This window comes from Balaenoptera borealis, assembly GCF_965194805.1.
Source record: "Balaenoptera borealis genome assembly, chromosome: 4".
Classification (NCBI taxonomy): domain Eukaryota; kingdom Metazoa; phylum Chordata; class Mammalia; order Artiodactyla; family Balaenopteridae; genus Balaenoptera; species Balaenoptera borealis.
In genome coordinates this window covers 90,320,689-90,341,898 of record NC_138861.1, presented here as the reverse complement: position 1 = coordinate 90,341,898, position 21,210 = coordinate 90,320,689, and the positions used below count along the sequence as shown (strand labels likewise).

The following is a 21,210-nucleotide window of genomic DNA, read 5'->3' as shown; positions in this document are numbered from 1 at the left end:
GATGTAGGGTACATCAAGTTGATTGTGGAGATTTAATCTGCTGCTCCTGAGGCTGCTGGGAGAGATTTCCCTTTCTCTTCTTTGTTTGCACAGCTCCTGGGGTTCAGCTTTGGATTTGGCCCTGCCTCTGCGTGTAGGTCACCTGAGGGCATCTGTTCTTTGCTCAGACAGGAGGGGGTTAAAGGAGCAGCTGATTAGGTGGCTCTGGCTCACTCAGGCCCGGGGGAGGGGGGGGTAAGGAATGCGGGGCGAGCCTGTGGTGGCAGAGGCCAGCGTGATGTTGCAACAGTCTCAGGTGTGCTGTGTGTTCTCCCGGGGAAGTTGTCCCTGGATCATGGGACCCTGGCAGTGGCAGGCTGCACAGGCTCCTAGGAGTGGAGGTATGGATAGTTACCTGTTCTTGCTCAGAGGCTTCTTGGTGGCTGCAGCAGCTTTCTTAGCATTTCATGCCCATCTGTGGTGTCTGCGCTGATAGCTGCAGCTCGCGCCCATCTCTGGAGCTTGTTGAGGCGGTGCTCTGAATCCCCTCTCCTCGCGCACCCTGAAACAATGGTCTCTTGCCTCTTAGGCAGTTCCAGACTTTTTCCTGGACTCCTTCCCGGCTAGCTGTGGCGCACTAGCCCCCTTCAGGTTGTGTTCACGCAGCCAACCCCCGTCCTCTCCCTGGGATCTGACCTCCGAAGCCCGAGCCTCAGGTCCCAGCCCCCACCCATCCCGGCGGGTGAGCAGACAAGTCTCTTGGGCTGATGAGTGCTGGTTGGCACCGATCCTCTGTGCGGGAATGGGAATCTCTGTGCTTTGCCCTCTGCACCCCTGTTGCTGTGCTCTCCTCTGTGGCTCCGAAGCTTCCCCCTCACCACCCCCAGTCTCCGCCAGTGGAGGGGTTTCCTAGTGTTTGGAAACTTTTCCTCCTTCACAGCTCCCTCTGAGTGGTTCAGGTCCTGTCCCTATTCTTTTGTCTCTCTTTTTTCTTTTGCCCTATCCAGGTGCATTGGGAGTTTCTTGCCTTTTGGTAGTCTGAGGTCTTCTGCCAGTGTTCAGTAAGTGTTCTGTAGGAATTGTTCCACATGTAGATGTATTTCTGATATATTTGCAGGGAGGAAAGTGATCTCCATGTCTTACTCTTCCGCCATCTTGAAGGTCTCCCTCCCCAGTATTATTTTTGCTCTTAAATCTTTTCTGATATCAATAATGCCATTCCATTTTTCTTTGGATTAATGGAAGGATGTCATATTATTTCCATTTTTAAATTTTAATCTATTTTGTCTTTATATTTAGAGTAGGTTTAGGACTTCCCTGGCAGTCCAGTGGTTGAGACTCTGTACTTCCACTGCAAGGGGCACGGGTTCAATCCCTGGTCGGGGAACTGGGATCCTGCATGCCACGTGGTGTGACCAAAAAAACAAAATTAATTTAAAAATTTAAAGTGGGTTTTATGTAGGCAACATATAGACAATCCTTTGTTGTTTTGTTTTGTTTTTATCCAACCTGGTAATCTATTTTATTTAATTTAGGTGTTTAGATCATAAACATTTAAAGTGAATATTGTAATTGATAAGTTTATATCTTGTTATTTGCTTTCTATTTATCCTGTTCTTTGAGTTTTCCTTTTTTTCTACCTTCTTCTGAATAAATTGGGTAATTTTTATTTTCTATTTCATACCCTTTGTTGCTTTATTTACTATAAATCTTATCTTATTTTAGTGGTCTCATTAGGCTTTATAGTTTATATTTTTAACTCATTATATTCTATTTTCAACTCATATTATACAACTCAACATGTAGTTTAAGAACCCCGTAAGTGTGCACTTTCACTTCTTATTTAATATTTTATAAAAAGGAGAATAGGCTCATATTCATAAAATTCACTGGCTTTAGCAAATAACTCATGACTTACAAGCAAAAGTCCTGATATTATGATGGAATAGTTCTTTTAGGACACCAAGTTTGTGACAAAAAACTTGTACTGTTATACAAAATGCTGTATGTTTTCTTAACTACTAAAGTATTCTTCTAAAGACAAAGTACATATAAATAAGAACTGTATTAATTTTCTAGGGATGCTGTAACAAATTACCACTAACTGGGTGGCTTATACAACAGAAGTTTATTCTCTCACAGTTCTTGATGGTAAAAGTTAAAATTCAAGGTGTCAGCAGGATGCACTCCCTCTGGAAAATTCTGGGAAGAATCTTTCTTTGTCTCCTCCAGCTTCTGGTGCTTTCTGACATTTCTAGACTTTCTTTGCTGCATCACTCCTGTCTCTCCCTTCATGTTCATATTGCCTCTTTGTCTTCATGTTCCTTTCATCTGGATCTTCTGTAAGGACATTTGTCATTGGATTTAGGGCCTATCTGCATAATTTAGGATGACCTCATTTCTAGATCGTTAAATTAATGATATCTGCAAAGACTTTTTTCCAAATAAAGTAACATTCATAGGTTCTGAAGGTTAAGGACTTGGGCATGTATCCTTGGTGGGAGTGGGACACTATTCAACTCACTACCCAACCAAAAAGTAAAAGTGGATGTAGCTCAGCTCACTTACCCATTATAGTCCATTTGCAAAATTTTTGTTTCCTATCACCCAAATTTATATTGCTGGTTCAGAGGGCGTAATTTTCCTAAGTGCCCCAAAAGTAATATCATCTTAACAAAAACTAAGAGTATTGTTGAGTCATTTTTGCTCTTCATGTCTTTGAAACAACAAAGAAGGACATTATTGCATTTTCTGGAGTAGTTGTCCTAATGGTCCAGGGGAAACATTGTTTCTTGTATCCAATGGACCTAAACTAGAGAACAACTGACACTCAGAACAATTTATAGCATGTCTTAATTTTTACATGTTCAGGGATGATTTTAAAGACCACAATACCTACAGGACCACAAATGGCTCACAGTCTTCAGAATAAATGTTTCAGTTACTCAGTCAGGTTGGGGGAAAAAAAAGGCATCAGAATTAATGTCTGAAGTCAAATACAACATGAAATGGTTAGTAAAAGAAGGAAGTCATAAATACCAAATACAGCCACATAACCATACAGTTTCAGAAATGAGGAACTTAATTTATAAACTATGTGTTCTTCTTTATATATTTATATATATTGGATATATATATATATATATATATATATATATCCCATCTAGAAGAAAGATGGGCATAATTCAGAGCTGGATATAGTGATAAATAAGAACTTTTGTTTACTTTTTTGGGAGATAGCAGGTAACACTTCATTTACAGAAGGAATAATTACCTTAGTTAGACAAAATCATGCTTCAGTTTCAATTATTTTTACTTGAAACTTAAATATACATAGAAGGTTATCTTTTGAGGAAAATTAATCGGTGTAGTGCCAATTTCACCCATGTCCTCCTTTGTATCATCTTCTCATTGTTTCATGCCTGAAAGAATGGAATTTCCTCTCTGAGAATTTCTGACAGTAGATTACTGTTTTAATTTCTAACTTGGGAGACGCACATGTGAGATTTAAAATGTTGGAAAATGGACTTCCCTGGTGGTGCAGTGGTTAAGAATCCACCTGCCAATGCAGGGGACACAGGTTCGAGCCCTGGTCCAGGAAGATCCCACATGCTGTGGAGCAACTAAGCCCGTGCACCACAAATACTGAGCCTGTGCTCTAGTGCCCATGAGCCACAACTACTGAGCCTGCATGCTGCAACTACTGAAGCCCGTGCTCCTAGAGCTTGTGTTCCACAACAAGAGAAGCCACCACAATGAGAAGCCTGCACACTGCAACGAAGAGTAGACCCCGCTCACCACAGCTGGAGAAAGCCTGCGCACAGCAACGAAGACCCAATGCAGCCAAAAAAATAATAAATAAATAAATAAATAAAATAAAATGTTGGAAGAGAAGTAGAAGTTGAGTTTAGTAGACAGATTTTCAAGTAGTCTCTGACCTTTCCATTTGATTTTGTGTTATCACATAATGTCCTTATTTATCAGTGTATTCCTGGAACATATCAGATTGCCTGCCACATATAAGGACTCAAAATATATTTTTTTTGAATTAAGTATAAAGAAAATACTTTATAATAGCTTCATTGAGATATATAATAGCTTTATTGAGATATAATTCACATACCATCCAATTTATGCACAAAGTGTACAATTTAGTGGACTTTTGTGCAGCAGTTACTGCAGTCAATAGTAGAACATTTTTATCACCCCAAAAAGAAACCCTCTATCTGTTAGCCATAAATTCTGATAACCTCCCAACTCCTAGATAACTATCAGTATACCTTCTAGCTCTATAGATTTGCCTATTTAAAAAATTATGTATAAGTGAAATCATACAATATGTATTCCTTTGTGACTGGCTTCTTTCACTTAGCATGTTTTCAAGCTTCATCCATGCTAAGCATGTATCAGTACTTCATTAAAAAATCTTTGTTTAATTCTTCAAGAATAATTACAGACATGATGATGTGATAGAAAAATTAAGTCACAAAGATACAGTAATCCACTAATATTGGTTCAAAATGTATTAGTTAATTACATTAATTTGATATAATGCAGCTTGAATTCATCTAAATTTTTATTCATAGCAGTTATAGTCACAGAGCTAAATTAAAAGAAGCAGGACAGTAAGCATTATTTTTGTCAAGGGTTCTTGAAGAATGTACTACTATTAAAACTTCATTGACATCCACCAGCATAAGTTTCTTTGGATTATGTCAATTTTTTCAGAAATAGTATGAGTCAGAAAATCATTGTCACCTTTCATGGAATAACTTGAAAGTGATGTGATCTTCTTTCAGAGCCTAACTTGATGACATGTTCTAAAAATGTGTTTTCTAGAAATCTCGTTATATTCTGTTTTTCAGTGTATATCCTATGTGCTTTTATGTATTTTTAATTGTGTTTAATTCTGGACACTGACATTTATTTTGATTGATGTCCTGTTATTTGTCATGAAATATAATAAACCTTTGGAAATGATTTACACTTTTCAATAGCTGTGTCCCTCTGGTAATTCCAGGCATTCTTCATCATAAAACCTGACTTTAAGACTTACTATAAAGCTACAGTATTCAAGAGAGTGTGGTATTGGCATGAAAACAGACCAATCAGTGGAAACAAATAGAGAACCCAGAAATAGCCCTGAACATATATGTAATTCAATTTTTGACAAAGTTGTCAAGACAATTGAAAGGAGAAAACATAAACTTTAACAAAAATGGGGCTATGACAACTTGATATCCATATGCAAAGGATCCATACCTTGCACCATATGCAAAAATTAATTCAAAATGAATCATAGACCTAAATATAAAACCTAAAATTGTAAGGCTTCTAGAAGAAAATATCGGGAAAGTTCTTTGTGACCTTGTGTTAGGCAAAGACGCCTTAGGTGCAACACCAAAAGCATGACCCGTAAAGAAAACGTTGATACTTTTGACTTGATCAAAATTCAGAAAGTGCTCTGAAGACACTGCTAAATTAATAAGAGGTAAAACATACTCTTAAATATTACCCAGCCTTTTCAATCCTGTGTATTTTCCCAAGAGAAATGAAAGCATGTCCTTAGAAATTTTGTACCCAAATATTTTATAGCTGTTTGTGTTAATCAAAAACTGGAAATAACATAAATGTCCTTTAATACATAAAAGAATATACACATTTCATATCTATACAATAGAATACTAATAAACTATAAAAAGAATAAACTATTTACTCACCTAACAAGGATGAATTCCTTTATCCCTTAAAATATTTGCTCTGACCTATTTTCTCTGTTCTCTTCTTTTGGACTCTTGAGTCCACATATTTTAGACTGTTGGATTTTTGTCATTCATATCCTGGATATTCATGTCAATTGTCAGTGTTGTATTTCCTATAGAGAGAAGACTATGGGACATGCATATATTTGGTGGGTATTCACATCATGTTAATCACAATATGGGGTGGGTGTGTGTGATACATATGTTCACTCCCACTGAAGAGACAATATACATAGAAACACATGTTCACACTCATACACAGATTCTTACACACACAGACACACCCTTTCGGTAGTATATTACTGTGCCTTAGAGAAAGTGTGTACTTAAATGATAAAAATATAATGAAATACATTTAAAATAATCTTTTTCTTCTTTTCTACTTACATTCCTCCTTTGCCTTATCTTCCCTCTGTAAAATGATGAAATACCTAAAGACTATAGTAATTAGGTGAAATACAAATATATTGAACACACAGAATGAAAGGAGTTTCATTTGTGTGCTATACTAGCTTAAATATAAGCTGTCTTATAAGTGTTTGATATTCTGTTTCTATTCTGACACAGAAAACCCATTATCATTTTCAACTTATGGTAACCACAACAAAAAAACCCAATCTGAAGAGTGACAATAGTAACATTGCTGTTTGTAATGGTGTATCTAGAAAGTTGCATGCTTATGGCATTTATTTCTTTAAAAAGCACTATGTTTAATAGTAATTTATACTTTACTATGTTTTGGTGAATTTATACACTGTTACAATTTTTTGAAACGTTATTTTGCTCATTCTTGTTTATTTGGTTAAACACTTGACAGTATGTTCGCTGATTCACCGTAATTTAATTAATAAGTCCTTTGGCATAATGTAAAAATTATGCAAAATGTAGATATAAATCTTTTGTAGTAGAGTGAGCTTAATGACAGAAGAATTAGGTGTGACGATCCAGTTCCTTTTTTCAAGAAGGGATCAGCTAGAAAGCTAGTTGACCATCATTTAAATCTATTTTCTCTGTATAAGCAGTATGTGATGTTCTGCTTATCTCTAATGTCTCATAGCCTCAGTTTCTCCAATATAAAATGAATATAATGATGCTTAATTCAAAAATTTGTAGGGATTAAACTAGAGATTACTTATAACTTTCTTGTCATACTGCGAACATCAGTATATGAAAGCTGTTCTATTGCTCAGATCTTGTTGATTTTTATACAGCAAGATGTCACAAAGTAGTTCATCTCTTAGGAAAAAGAGATGAAGTAGTTCCTTCTATTCTTCTGAACTTTTCACATTCTGTGATTACAGCATTTCGGATGAAATATGCATTGGGTGAAACTGAACACAAACACACACACCCGCATGCAGGCGCAGTAAGGTGACATAAAACGTCCAAGTTTACAAGGTCTTATTGAAAAGAGGAGATCAGAAGAGCAGAAGAGACTGCATATGACAGAATATACAGTAGCTTAGCTACTGCATTGGCAGAGTTTAATTATTGACTTAATACTGCATTTTTGTCAAAATTTACATTATCTTTCCAGAAGTATGTGGACTTCCTTTTAAGTGAATGTTGACAAATGCTGAGTTCTGAGAAACACCCAGTCATGTTCTCTGCTGAAGGGAGGAAGGACAATTAGTGGTGTCATGATTTTGACAATATTTCAGCCTCCATATTTCTATCTTTCTGGAAAAACTTACCTGCATAATAAATTATACATCAAATTCTGTTTTATAATGTTTTAATTATTCCCTTGTGTCATCACTTAGATTTGAAGTAACTGTATGGAAGAATTCTTATTTTTTTTCCATTGTGTGGATTCAGTAAATGTACCATTTTTGATGCTTTTATTTTCAAGTGAATTTTCAATGCAGATTATATCTACCAAAAGAGAATGCCAAGTGTAAATAAATATATTTTGATTAACATCATTAAATATATTATACCTATAAACATTAAAACTGGATTGTTTAAATGTGAAATGATCACAGGCGTAAATGTTTAGAATTCATTGTTCCATATTATTTCAAATATAAGACATTTCATTTAAAATTTTTCATTTATTTTTTTATATAGTTCCCTTAATATACAAATTAAATTTGTAAATATCAAATATGGTTCAGTTTCTATAAGAGTACTTTATTGTTCTTATTGGATATCTTTTTTATTTTAATATTTTTGATAACTTCATCAGTTTACCTACCATATGGATTATATAATTTTAATAGAATTCTACTTTGACAAACCAAAATTAGAGAGTTTTTGAAAACCCATAACCTGTAAATTTCAGTGGGTAACTATAGAGAATAGTCGATTTATCTACCAAAACCCAAACCTTTAATACTAAGAAAATATGTCATTGGCCAGATTGTTAAATATCCAGAAAGTTTACTCAAATGGCAGTTGAGCTCTTTTACAAAAACAATATTTTATTATGCCACCAATTTTGCATATATAAATCTCTGGATTATGTTTGTTCTTGAGTTCTATTGCTATCACAAATGAGCATTTGGTATTCATAGTTAGTACAGGAAAACATACGAAGAATGGCTGGAAGTTAATTTATTTTCATATTCTTAAAAGCACGTGCAAACAAGAAAAATAACTGCTTCAGAATTGTCTATTATGCAGATTATAATTTCATAGTTGTTTCTCTCATCACTTACATCATGACTGCTGATAAAAAATAATAATAATTCTAGCATAACTCTAACAGTGACTGAACTGCCAAAAATATCACTGCCAATGAATTAAATCATGTTGTTTACAATAATTTGCTGACTTTTAATCTGAAGACAGTACATTGTGGAACTAATGCTGATGCTAATTCTGCATTTTTATGCTCTGAAATGACAATGATATTATGAAAAATGAATCTCGTTTTAGTGTGCATTTTGGATACAAAGCACAAAGACATTACAAAAGACATCTTGATTGAAGTCTGTTAAAAAGTAAAGTTTTTAGAAAACCTAAATGTTTCTTCTTATTTATATACGACTTATTGAAGTCTGTTAAAAAGTAATGTTTTTAGAAAACCTAAATTATTCTTCTTATTTATATCCTACACTGTCAATTTTGTGTGTGGGGGGGAAGGGTGGAACATGTAATAAGTGTTACAGAAAGAAAGAAATATTTATTTTTTATGGCTATATACTGAAATATATGTCAGAATGTATAGAACACTAACAATAAAAAATGTATGATAGAACATTAAAAATAAAATGTGAAGCTTAATTTTACAAGGTTAATATAATACTACAATTTGTAGCATTTTAGCAATAACACCATTTGCCCTTGATTATTTAGTAACTAGTTGTTAATTTACTTGATTTCATAGCTCTTTGACCCTTGCTATCAGTCCTTTTGGATACTTTTTAGCATATGAAAGGCATGGAAAGAAAGAACACCAAACTTAAATTATCTAAGATTATTATTATCATTATTATTATTTTCGTTTGTTAACAATTCTATCATTATGCTTAGTGACAAAGCTGAGTAAAATAAGATCCGGAGAAAATCTCCCAAATGAAAATTAGCATGTTCACAAATGTCAAAGGAAATCAAGATTAGAATGATCTTTACTCTAAACAGTTTTCTAAAAAGAAGTGGAACTCTACTCAATATTCTGTAATAACCTATGTGGGAAAAGAATCTGAAGAAGAATGGATATATGTATATGTATAACTGAATCACTTTGCTATACATCTGAAACTAACACAACATTGTAAGTCAACTATACTCCAATAAAAAATAAAAATTAAATTATTAAAAAAAATAAAGAAATTACAAAAGAAAAGGTGAGAGTCAGAGTTAAAAAAAGAATTCAAAATAGGAAGATATTGCAACTAAAATTGCTTCCTTATATTTCTAGTCATCTCTCCAGCAGAAAAGTTAGATATTTTCTAGTAAGGTTTCGTGGGTTTCTCAGTTGGAGATTTACAATCACTTTTCAAAATGGATAAATCATTTGGTTCAACTGTAAACTTCATCCAAAACTTGAAAATGTCTTAACACAGTTAAATTCAAATTCCATAACTTGTAAAGATCCTCAAAAGGTATATGCTTTCTTAAACTCTATATTATTTTACTTGATTTGTTCAATACTCTTAAATGCAAAAATGAATGGTATAACTTGATTTCTCAAATAGATGTTCTTTGGATATCTCTTTGTTTTTGAAATGATCTAACGCCAACATGTAAAAGTTACGTAAGTTAATAAAATCATAAATATTTTCAATTTAGAACATGTATGGTATCCAATAGTGAACTTTTTTGTTAATTATGTATTCCCCATTTAAGTCTGCATTACTTAGTATACATGTTTAGTTTATTCAAAATGAAACTAAGAAATTCCTATTGCCCACAGGATAACTCAGATATCAATAGAAATTAAATAATAAAACCTGATTAGTACCTAGGATTCTGTATACATATAATCATGTTGTATATAAGTAAATAAACACTGTTCTGTTTTATTCCCTTCTAGACGTATGGTTTTATCTATTTTTTGGCCATTTGTAATGTTTAGGACCTGCACATTCTTGTTGTGTCATGAGTCTTTGGGGGGATATGGTTGTTCTTTCACCATTTAATATGATTTTATTAGTTTTCTACTCCTGTGTTACAAATTACCAAGAACTTGGCAGGTTAAATCAGTATACTTTTATTATGTTATACTTTCTGTTGGTCAAGAGTGGGGCATGAGTCTTTTGATCAGGGTTAGGGTGAACTCAGGTTGTCAGCCGGATGTTTTCTGATCTGGAGGCATCAGTGGGGAAGAATTTGCTTTCAACTTAATTCAGTTTGTTGGAGAATTCATTTCTTTTTAATATCATAGTAATCTTTCATATAATTGTAGTGTTGTTTTCATAAAACAATTTGAAAAGTATTACCTCTTAATTTTCCAAAGAGCTGGTGGGACATGAATATTGTTTATTTCTTAAATATCTGATAGAATTTATGGGTAAGTGTCCATCCTTATTCCTGGTAATGTTTCTTTTTCCTCAATCTACTTGTCTAATATGCACATAGTCACTCAAGATTTCTTTTGATGAAACATTTTATGGTATATAATTTTTCACCTGTTTTTTTATCTTTTTTTTCCTTTTGTTTAAAGTGGGTTTCTGTAGACAGTATATGATTTGTATTTTTTTCTATTGTGACAATCTCTGTTTTCAATGGGAGTTATTAGATTACTTACTTTTAATATAAATGTGTTGCTGTGTTTGGATTTAAAGCTTCTATCTTGCTCTTGTTTTTCTGCTGTCTAAATGTCATATAGGAGGAGTTCCAAGGAAGCGGGCTCAACCAAGCAGGTGGGGGGCTGAGAGAGAATAATGACCTAAGGGAAAGTGCCTTTATTCGGGGTCAAGGTGGAATGCACAGTAAAAGGCATGAGGGGACTTCATTGGTACATTTAAATATCACTATGTCACAGTCAGGGGAGGGTAAGAAGGGGAGCTGGTGGCAGGGACCAGACATATCACACTGGTGCACCTGATCACCTAGGCAGGGTGCTCACAGCCTCTTTGTGGGGATGTCGAGGCATCAGGAAAACATCAAATTTAAAAAATTTACAATGTAAATTTACAAATTGTAAATTTGTAAAATTTGATGTGATGTGTCAACATCGTAAACAATACTAATTGGGATGGATAACACTTGTCACCTTGGTGGTGGAGATGTTAAAGGTGAGTGGGACAACTTGAAAAAGTGGGCCAACTCTGACAAAAGTAACAGCTAGGAAGAGTCCTGTTGGGCATATGAGGAAGGTTTGAAACCTAATTCACAACCAGGCATACCACTTTGCGCGATCATCAAGAGAATTTGTCAAGTATCTCTGATTTTAAGGAAATCTGATAGAAAACTTTGGTTATGTTATAAAGGTTCTTTACCTTTTGGCCTATTTCTCATAATTTTGCCTGTACCTATTCAGAGCTAATAATGAACATACAGCAGGATGTATGGGACAAATCATTTTTTCCTGGCTAGTAAGTAGTCAAGAGCTAGTATGTCATCTTTTACTATTTGAGCTAGAGACTTATAGGCTTGTTGCATACGGAACAATATTTCATGCACTTTTTGAATGTGATGTAAAGGGCCACTGAAAAGTGTTAGTTGACAGTTATGATTTGATTTTGTTGACAAAGCCTGCTTTACTGGTGTCAATACTAGTGGCTACTGTGACTCTGGCAAGTTCTATTAAGATAGGAATAAATAGCATCCTTTAGGATTCTTACCTGGCATCCTTTGATTGATGGAAACAGGGAGGTGTCTGGTGGATAAAGAACTATGGAACTCCCCAGCGTAGCAACTGCACAATGGGGTATGGCTTCATTAGGGTAACCGTGCTGGGGAGTTGGCAAGGAAAAATATAAAAGGTGCTGTGCCTGTGAATTTGGGCCACAATAGAACCTGAAGTTATAATTATTCATAGCATAATGTACCTGAGAGAATGTGGTGTTGTGTTTAACCAAAGGGAAAAACTGGTTGTAGTGGTCATGATTGGAGGTGCAAGGCAAGAGAGAGTTGTGGAAAGCCGGAAAAGGATAGTAGGAAAAGGCATCAGGAAGTGGGTGGTCCTCTCCTCAGGGAGTGAAGGGGTTGACTAATAGGAAGCAGGTGCCTCGTGGGGAAAGCAATAATCTCCATTAATTTTAGTAACCTCTACCAGATTTCCCTTGAGGCCTTGTAGTGTAAGGATGAAAGTTTTAGCTGAAAGCAAAGAATATACCAAGATCACAGCCTAAGCAGACAGTGAACTTAGAAACATAATAAAATCCCTAATATCAAAGGAACAAAAGCAAAAATGTCCTATGACTTTAAGGCAGTCTGTGGACATTGCTTGGGCAGAGACCTCAGTGTCCGAGTGAAATTGTCCCTGGTACAGGGAGTGAAGTCATCTGATGCAATGTCATCTACAGTGGTGAGCTCCTGGGTTACGTAATGTCATCTGGTATGTGGCGCTGGAGTATCCTTTCCAGGTGAGTATCCACTTGAATTGATGTGGGTTTCTGGATTGTAAGCCAATGGAAGCACCCAGACCAGTAGTAATAAGACCAACAGTCAACAGAATGGTGTGCAGATGTACTTGACATGGTTTTGTTTTTGTTTTGGTAGAAATCTAGGTTCCAATGGATCCCGTATCAAATGAGCAGCTGACCAGCCTGCAATGAGATCTATAGTTAATAAGCCCCAGGAGATTATGTGCCCAGGATCTGGGGGGGAAGAGCTAAAATGTATAAAATTAGGTTAAGACCTGGGAAAGATAGAGAACTCTAGGGGGTTATTTGCTATATTGGAATTTGAAAAGGAGTTGTTCAAGGAGAATAATATGTCTCCCAATTAAACTAGTTATATGGGAACTATCAAGCACATGAAAGTTCTACCGAATATTTCTTTCAAGAGTCCAATGTCTGTGAGTGTATTCATGGTTACCAAAGGGGAAAGAGGGAGGAGGGACAAATTAGGAGTTGGGGATTAACAGATACATACTACTATATATAAAATAGATAAACAACAAGAACCTACTGTGTAGCACCGGGAACTATACTCCATATCTTGTAATAACTTACAATGGAAAAGATTCTAAAAAGCATATATATATATATATATATATATATATATATATATATATATATACACACATACATACATATATATATAACTGAATCAGTTTGCTGTGCACCTGAAATTAACACATTGTAAATAAACTATAATTCAATTAAAAAAAATAGTCCAGCATTAGTATTTTGAAAAGAGAAAATGTACATTTTGGTTGCTACCAGTAATGTCTGTAATTCTGAAGAGAATAAGGAGTGTCCTGGCAAGGCCTTGTTTTGCAACCTTAGTATTTGTAGAAACATGTGTGATTTTGATTTATATTTTGGGTAACTGGGGTGGAAGAGTCTCCCAGCGGTTTTTTTTTTTTTTTTCACCCTGAAAGAAGCAGTTTTTAGGCAGTGATTCAGTAGTTTATAATAAATGTTAAGATGGGGTCTTTGTTGGCCAAGGCATATGGCACTAAGATGATTGACTGAAGTTTGGCCAAGTATATTGTTTCTTGGGTCCCACCCATCCTTTATCAAAGACATTCTAGCTAAGGGATCAAAAGCAGCAATATTCCACAAAGCTTCATCACGTGTGATGGTTATTCCACTAACTCCCATTGCTGTTCTCTCAGTTAATTCTAAGCAGTCACCAGGTAGCCAAGGGGTCTGGAGGAAGGATGACCTGGGGAATCTGGTAATGTACTGAGTATGGGGGAAGGCATTCTCTCCTGAATGTGGAATATACCGGAGAGCCCAGGTTTGACTCCATCCTGTCTTAAGGAGGCCTCAGTAGCAGTGCTGAGGTTGTGAAGTGCTGTTTTCATGATCCAAGGTAAAGAAGCATCTGGGTATGGAGGGTCACAGGCTAATGGTCTGTGAGAGCCTCTATTTCCAGGTGAGTCCACTAGGTAGCCAGTCATTTGTTGCTTTAATGGTTTATAGCCCAAAGCCAAGAGGAGCAATTTCTTACAGTAGAAGCCCTGGGGCAACTAATGGCCATAGGTTATCCAGGGACCCTAGTAGGCAGGGGAAGAAGTTGCCAAAGTGTCTACAGTGAAAGAGTTTCTGATGGCACTATCATCAGTGCTTGCTGATTTTAATTTGTAAGTAAAATTTGTAAATGAGGAGTATGTTGGCAACCAAAAAGGACTAAAAGATGTTGGACTCACGTGTTATTAATAGGTGTGTCAAATTAATCTCTTTGGAAGAGGATGTTATCAATGTAACGTCATACCTGTGTTCTTGGAGAAAGGTGGATGTAGTGAAAATATTGTCTGCAAAGATTGTGTGTGATGGCAAAGCCCCTGAGGTATTCCATGGGTAGTCTGGAAAAGGTGTATAATGTCGCTTCAGAGGCAAAAGCAAACTGCAGTTGAGAGGCTGTTGAAATAGGCACTGAATAGAACGTGTTAACCAAATCTATATCAGCAAATAATGTACTGGTTATTGATTGAATGGAATCAGTAATTTTAATAATACTATATATTAGGTATGCAGGTCTTGATGGATGGGAACACAGGCCTTTATGGATGGGAACGCAGTTGTAGTAATCCATCGTAAAGTTTGCTTTATTTTTCCCAGATTTAAGAATAGGCAAAATTGGGCTGTCAAATAGAAGAGCCATGGAGATAATCACCCCTTTGTTGATTAGGTTTCATATAATAAGTTTTAATCTTTAAAAGCTCTATTTTAATTTAGTTTGGACCATATTAGCTGGGTGGTTCTTGGGGTTCCATTTATCAAGTCAATTTGTAACTGTCAAGCACTTTAATTTTAATTTATTATTCATTGTGTTACAGCTCAATATGCTCAATATGGAATACTTTAGGATTCCATGGGTACTAGAACTATGAGAAATTTAGGCAAGTCTACAGTGAGGCATGTCAGTTTTTCCTCTGTTTGTATTTAATTAACTTTTTTAAGATTATAGGAGGCACTGTGTCTAAATTCAGTAGAATCCCCAGGTATAATTATATGAGCCCCGGTGTAAATTAAATCTATGAAGTTTTGTCAACTGATGCATTTTAGCTAATGTTAAAGTTAATTGAGAACCTATGTTGTATAGGCACAAAGTCTAATCTCTGTCGTCTTTACCTTTTGTTACACAAATTCTTTAGTATATAGATTTTATATATAAATTTTGGATTTCCAATTGGATCAAATTATTAAACTTTGTTTTAGTTTTGTTTTATATATATATACAAACATGTATACATATATGATGTATTATATATTTTATTAAAATATATATAAACTTTTAATTATGTTATTTAATTACATTTTATTTTCTCCCCCTATATCTAGGAATTTTTTAATTGATACTATTGACACATTCTGTTAGTTTCAGGTGTACAGCATAACGATTCTATATTTGTACATATTGTGCAATGATCACCACAGTAAGTCTAGTTCGCATCTATTACCTCACATAGTTACCAATATTTTTTCATGTGGTGACAATTTTAAGATCTTCTCTCCTAGCAACTTTCAAATATGCAATTCAGTATTATTAACTACAGTCACCATGCTGTATATTATATCCCCATGACATTTTTTAAAATCTTTACGGGAGTATAATTGCTTCACAATACTGTGTTAGTTTCTGTTGTACAACAAAGTGAATCAGTCATATGCATACATATATCCCTATATCCCCTCCCTCTTGAGCTTCCCTCCCACCCTCCCCATCCCACCTCTCTAGGTCATCACAAAGCACCGAGCTGATCTCCCTGTGCTATGCAGCTGCTTCCCACTAGCTAACTATTTTACATTCGGTAGTGTATATATGTCAGTGCTACTCTCTCACTTCGCCCCAGCTTCCCCCTCCCCACCCCCGTGTCCTCAAGTGCATTCTCTATGTCTGCGTTTTTATTCCTCCCGTCACTAGGTTCATCAGTACCTTTTTTTTTAGATTCCATATATATGCGTTAGCATACAGTATTTGTTTTTCTCTTTCTGACTTACTTCACTCTGTATGACAGACTCTAGGTCCATCCACCTCACTACAAATAACTCAATTTCATTTCTTTTTATGGCTGAGTAATATTCCATTGTATATATGTGCCACATCTTCTTTATCCATTCATCTGTTGATGGACATTTAGGTTGGTTCCATGTCCTGGCTATTGTAAATAGTGCTGCAGTGAACATTGTGGTACATGTCTCTCTCTTTTTGAATTATGGTTTTCTCAGGGTGCAAATATTTTCTCCTATTCTGAGGGTTGTCTTTTTGTCTTGTTTATGGTTTCCTTAGCTGTGCAAAAGCTTTTAAGTTTAATTAGGTCCCATTTGTTTATTTTTGTTTTTATTTCCACTACTCTAGGAGGTGAGTCAAGAAAGATCTTACTGTGGTTTATGTCAAAGAATGTTTTTTCTGTGTTTTCCTCTAAGAGTTTTATAGTGTTTCATCTTACATTTAGGTCTTTAATCCATCTTGAGTTTATTTTTGTGTATGGTGTTAAGGAGTGTTCTAATTTCATTCTTCTACATGTAGCTGTCCAGTTTTCCCAGCACCACTTATTGAAGAAGCCGTCTTTTCTCCATTGTATGTTCTTGCCTCCTTTATCAAAGATAAGGTGACCATATGTGCGTGGGTTTATCTCTGGGCTTTCTATCTTGTAACATTGATCTATATTTCTGTTTTTGTGCCAGTACCATACTGTCTTGATTTCTGTAGCTTTGTGGTGTAGTCTGAAGTTCGGGAGCCTGATTCCTCCAGCTCTGTTTTTCTTTCTCAGTTTGCTTTGGCTATTCAGGGTCTTTTGTGTTTCCATATGAATTGCAAAATTTTTTTGTTCTAGTTCTGTGAAGAATGCCATTGGTAGTTTGATAGGGATTGCATTGAATCTGTAGATTGCTTTGGGTAGTATAGTCATTTTCACAGTGTTAATTCTTCCAATCCAAGAACATTTTTATAACTGGAACTTTGAACCTTTTGACTCCCTTCACCTATCACCCACCACCCACCTCCTGCCTCTGGCAACCAACATTCTGTTCTCTAGAACTGTGAGTTCAGTTTTTGTTTGTTTGTTTGTTTCAAGATTCCACTGTAAAAGAGATCATACAGTAAGTATTCTTCTTTCTCTGTGTGACTTATTTCACTTAGTATAATACACTCCAGGTCCATCCATATTGTTGCAAATGACAAGATTTTCTTCTTTTTTAATGGCTGATTAATAGTCCATTATATGTATAGGTAGATAGATACAGATATCTATTATAGATATCTATATATATCACATTTTCTTTATCCATTCATCCATTGATGAACACTTAGGTTGCTTCCATGTCTTGGCTATTGTGAATAATGTTGCAGTGAACATGGAGGTGCATATATCTTTTTTGAGTTAGTGTTTTCATTTCCATTGGATAAGTACCCAAAAGTGGAAACACTAGATGGTAGTTCTATAGGGGTTTGTTTTTAAATCAATAAGTTATCTAGGGCTAGCATTATGTTTGCTAGACATGGCATTTGCTAAATATGTTGTTTGTTTCCTTTTTTTTTTTCTCCTTTCTGTCTTTTTTTTTTTTCTGTTTTAGTCTTTTAGCTTCCTGAAACCTGAGTCATTAGTTTCTGACTCTGTCTTATAAGATGAAAGGAGGGAAAGTGGAAGAGGCCAGGTCAGCCTCTTGGCAACATTTCCCTGGGATGACCCCTGTCTGCAGGAGAATGTTTCCCCCTTCCCACCTCCTGTTTTTATTTTCTTAAGCAAAATCTTTTTATAATTATGACTTGTATCTCTTGGTGATTAAAAGTATTTTCTCTCTCTTTAGATGTTTGGCAGGGGTGGGGCCTGTTTAGGATGATCCAATCAACCTCCGAGTGGCTGAGGTATACATTTAGGAGAACAATAGTAGCCTCAACTTTGTCTCTTATTTTCTTTTTTTGTGATAATATAATTTTAAGGAGGAGATTCTTAGCATGTCAAACGATAGCCATGCCACAGCAGATTGACTGGGAGATCTGTAATCACAAATGATCTCAAGAAAAATTATGATTTTATACATTATCAAAAAAATTGTCATTAGAGTAGGGACAATATTTTCTTGAAACTTTCTACATCCTAACCAGAAACAAACTCCTCAAAGGTTGGTTTTAATCTTTGTTAACTTAGATTCAGTGAACTCACTAAAGGTTGATATCCCCCTACTGCTAGTACATGGCCATGCAAGAGTTGTCATTGATGTCACTCCATGCTGACTGGCTCTTTGGAAACTGAACAGCTTCTAGAATTTTGAAACTTCCGTAGTATCTGTTCAGCTCAGAGCTCCCCTATACCTCTTCTCTCACAATCTACAGAGTCTTATCCTTTTTATGCAGAGATTATTACTTAGACAATTCAAGTAATCCCTATTCATATTTAAGGACTTCCTCCTCTCTGGTACCCTGACCTACAAATTTTCAGCAGCCTCTGCATCCCCAACTCTTATCTCCATGGTGGCCATCATATTTTTGTACTCCAGCTTCCTACATTACAGTCTTGAAGGTGCCTATAAGAGGAAAGCTGAGCAATTGTGTGTTTCATTTCATATTTTTCCCTTCCCACAGAATTTGCATTTTTGTATTGGATGTTGTCCAACATCTAAAAACATGTGCTTTATATATTTTGTTCAGTCTTCTAACTGTTTATGGATGGAGGGTACTCTAAAATGATTAGTCTGTTACGATCTCAAGATGACATTGACCTTTATTAATTTTAATGATAATATTGTGAGGAACTTTAACAGTTCAACAGAATCTGACACAGATATATAGACATTATGTAGGTCATTTCTGTATTTTTTGCCACTATAAAACCTATTTTAAAATAAAAGTAATATGTCCCACATTGAAAGTGAGGACTAAGACCCTTTCAATCTATTCAACATTTTCTTGCATCCATATATTCTGGACGACATATTAACACAAAACAAAACAACAACAACAATTTTTTAAAAACCCAGGAAGTTACCATAGAAGCCAGTATCCCACCACAGAACCCAAGGATTTAGAGCAAGTGGAAGTTAGTGATAATGTTGGTAAACTCTTAATTTTATAGAAATTGAAACCTAAATAAAAAAAATACTTAAGTTCATAACAGAAAATTACTAATGGCTTTTGCTATCAGACCCAGGATTTAGATTAATGGAATTTAGGTGTAGATCCTGTTGAACTCTTCCCATTCCAAGCCCAAAATTTAAAATATCATTTTAAATAAGTAAAAACAAGAAAAAGTAAAGAATTTAAGTAAAAAATTATAGTTTTCTTTTGGATTCAAAATAGCTTTAATTAATTTCTTTTTACAGAATAAATTTTTTAAATACTCAGCTGAATAAATATTTGGTAAGCATATCTGTATTATTATCATAGCTTAATTGAGAATAGAAAGGTTATTATGGCTCAAATTATCATTATATTCATAAATAATGTTAATTTCAACATTTTATCACAAATTGCTTAAGCTTGATTTTGGGGGGTTTATGCCAACATTTCAAGCCATAAACATATTTAATTTTTCATGGAACATGAGGAGCATAATAAATTAGGTAAGTGACAGAATGCTCAGTTAAAATAACTTATGACTGGGAAGATGGAGAGAATTCTGTTATAGCCTCTACAACTATGCGTGTGATTATTGGCTAATTCTTAAACCCTATTCAATCATTCCACAAATATTTATTGAACTCTTCCTATATCCATGGCTCTGGAGCTACAGAATGATAGAAAAATGGCCTCATGAGGCTTATACTCTAACCAGAAAACAGACAATTTGATAGTTTTTTTACACCAACTTGTACAGAATGTGTTATTATGTGTGTGTGTGTATTCTTCAAAATTAGCACTTGGTATGGGGAAATAAAACTATATACAGACATATAGACCAAGGAAGACCCCTTGATAAAAGTAAGTTTAAGTTGCAACCTGAAAAACATTCATGAATGATCCTTAAAAAAGATATTTTGTCCTAGAGAGAATAGAATATATGAAGTCCAGGAGAGGAAGAGAAGTTTGCTATTATTATTTCTTTTTGATAAATGATTATCTAGCATATATATGCCAAGCAGTATATCAGGCTGAGGGAGTTGGTAAAGGTATATAGTATACAAAAAGGTACATTTGAGGTAACACTAATGAAGGCTGAAATGGAGACCAAGTCATCTTGATATATACCAAAGAGCTCAACTCCCTCATCTTCTTATATGTAGATCAGCCAAGACATTGATATGAATATAAGGAGACTTCTATCTATTGAGCCTAAGAAGAAGGTCATCTCTCCATTCCACTCCAGATCACTTCAGATAAGTGATCATGAAAAGGTCAGGCTCTTCTTTAAAAACTAAAGTTTAAATTGAAGAAAGGAATAGAGAATTAGTAAGTACTCCCTCTAAAATAATAAGTCTATTTAGAGTAAACATTCCAAAATAAGAAAGTTCTGTTCAATATGTAAGGTGAATGTAAATCTTTTTCTGGAAATGATTTTATTTTGTGTATGCCAGGAAATCAGCATTTGAAACCTTTAAGAATAAGGAGTTTATAGACTATGGCGAGTTTACTAGGTTGATAATGCCTCAGGAATTCTCTTGAGAAAGAGCCAACTGGAATTCCTGAGAATATCCCAGTGTTTTGTTGTTTACATGACATTTCTTGCCAAAATGTACACAATGCTTTTATTCATGACAAAGCAGCCTGTGGAAATATTAATATAAAATTGTATCTGGCAGTTGTAGGCTAATCAGTTGAAGAGCAGCAGTGTTGTTATACATACTAAGAACAATGCATAATTTACCTTAGGAATTTTGCAAGAAAAATATTCCATGTGATACTAAAACTTTATCATTATTATTAGTAATATAAATTTTCTTGATAAGTGTCTTTTCCATGAGGGTAACAGGTTATTAACTATTTTTACCACCAACAGTGTTTTCCTAGGATTGCATACATTCAG

At 35.0% G+C, this 21,210-nt stretch overlaps 1 long non-coding RNA gene across 1 annotated transcript in view; it reads left to right on the top strand.

The window, feature by feature from the left end:
* Positions 1-7,219: 7,219 nt before the first annotated feature.
* LOC309627410 overlaps positions 7,220-21,210 on the top strand; it is a 38,785-nt gene continuing 24,794 nt past the window's right edge. Inside the window, exon 1 of the long non-coding RNA XR_014243733.1 lies at positions 7,220-21,210. This exon is cut by the window's right edge and continues 17,925 nt beyond it. This is a non-coding gene — a long non-coding RNA (uncharacterized lncRNA).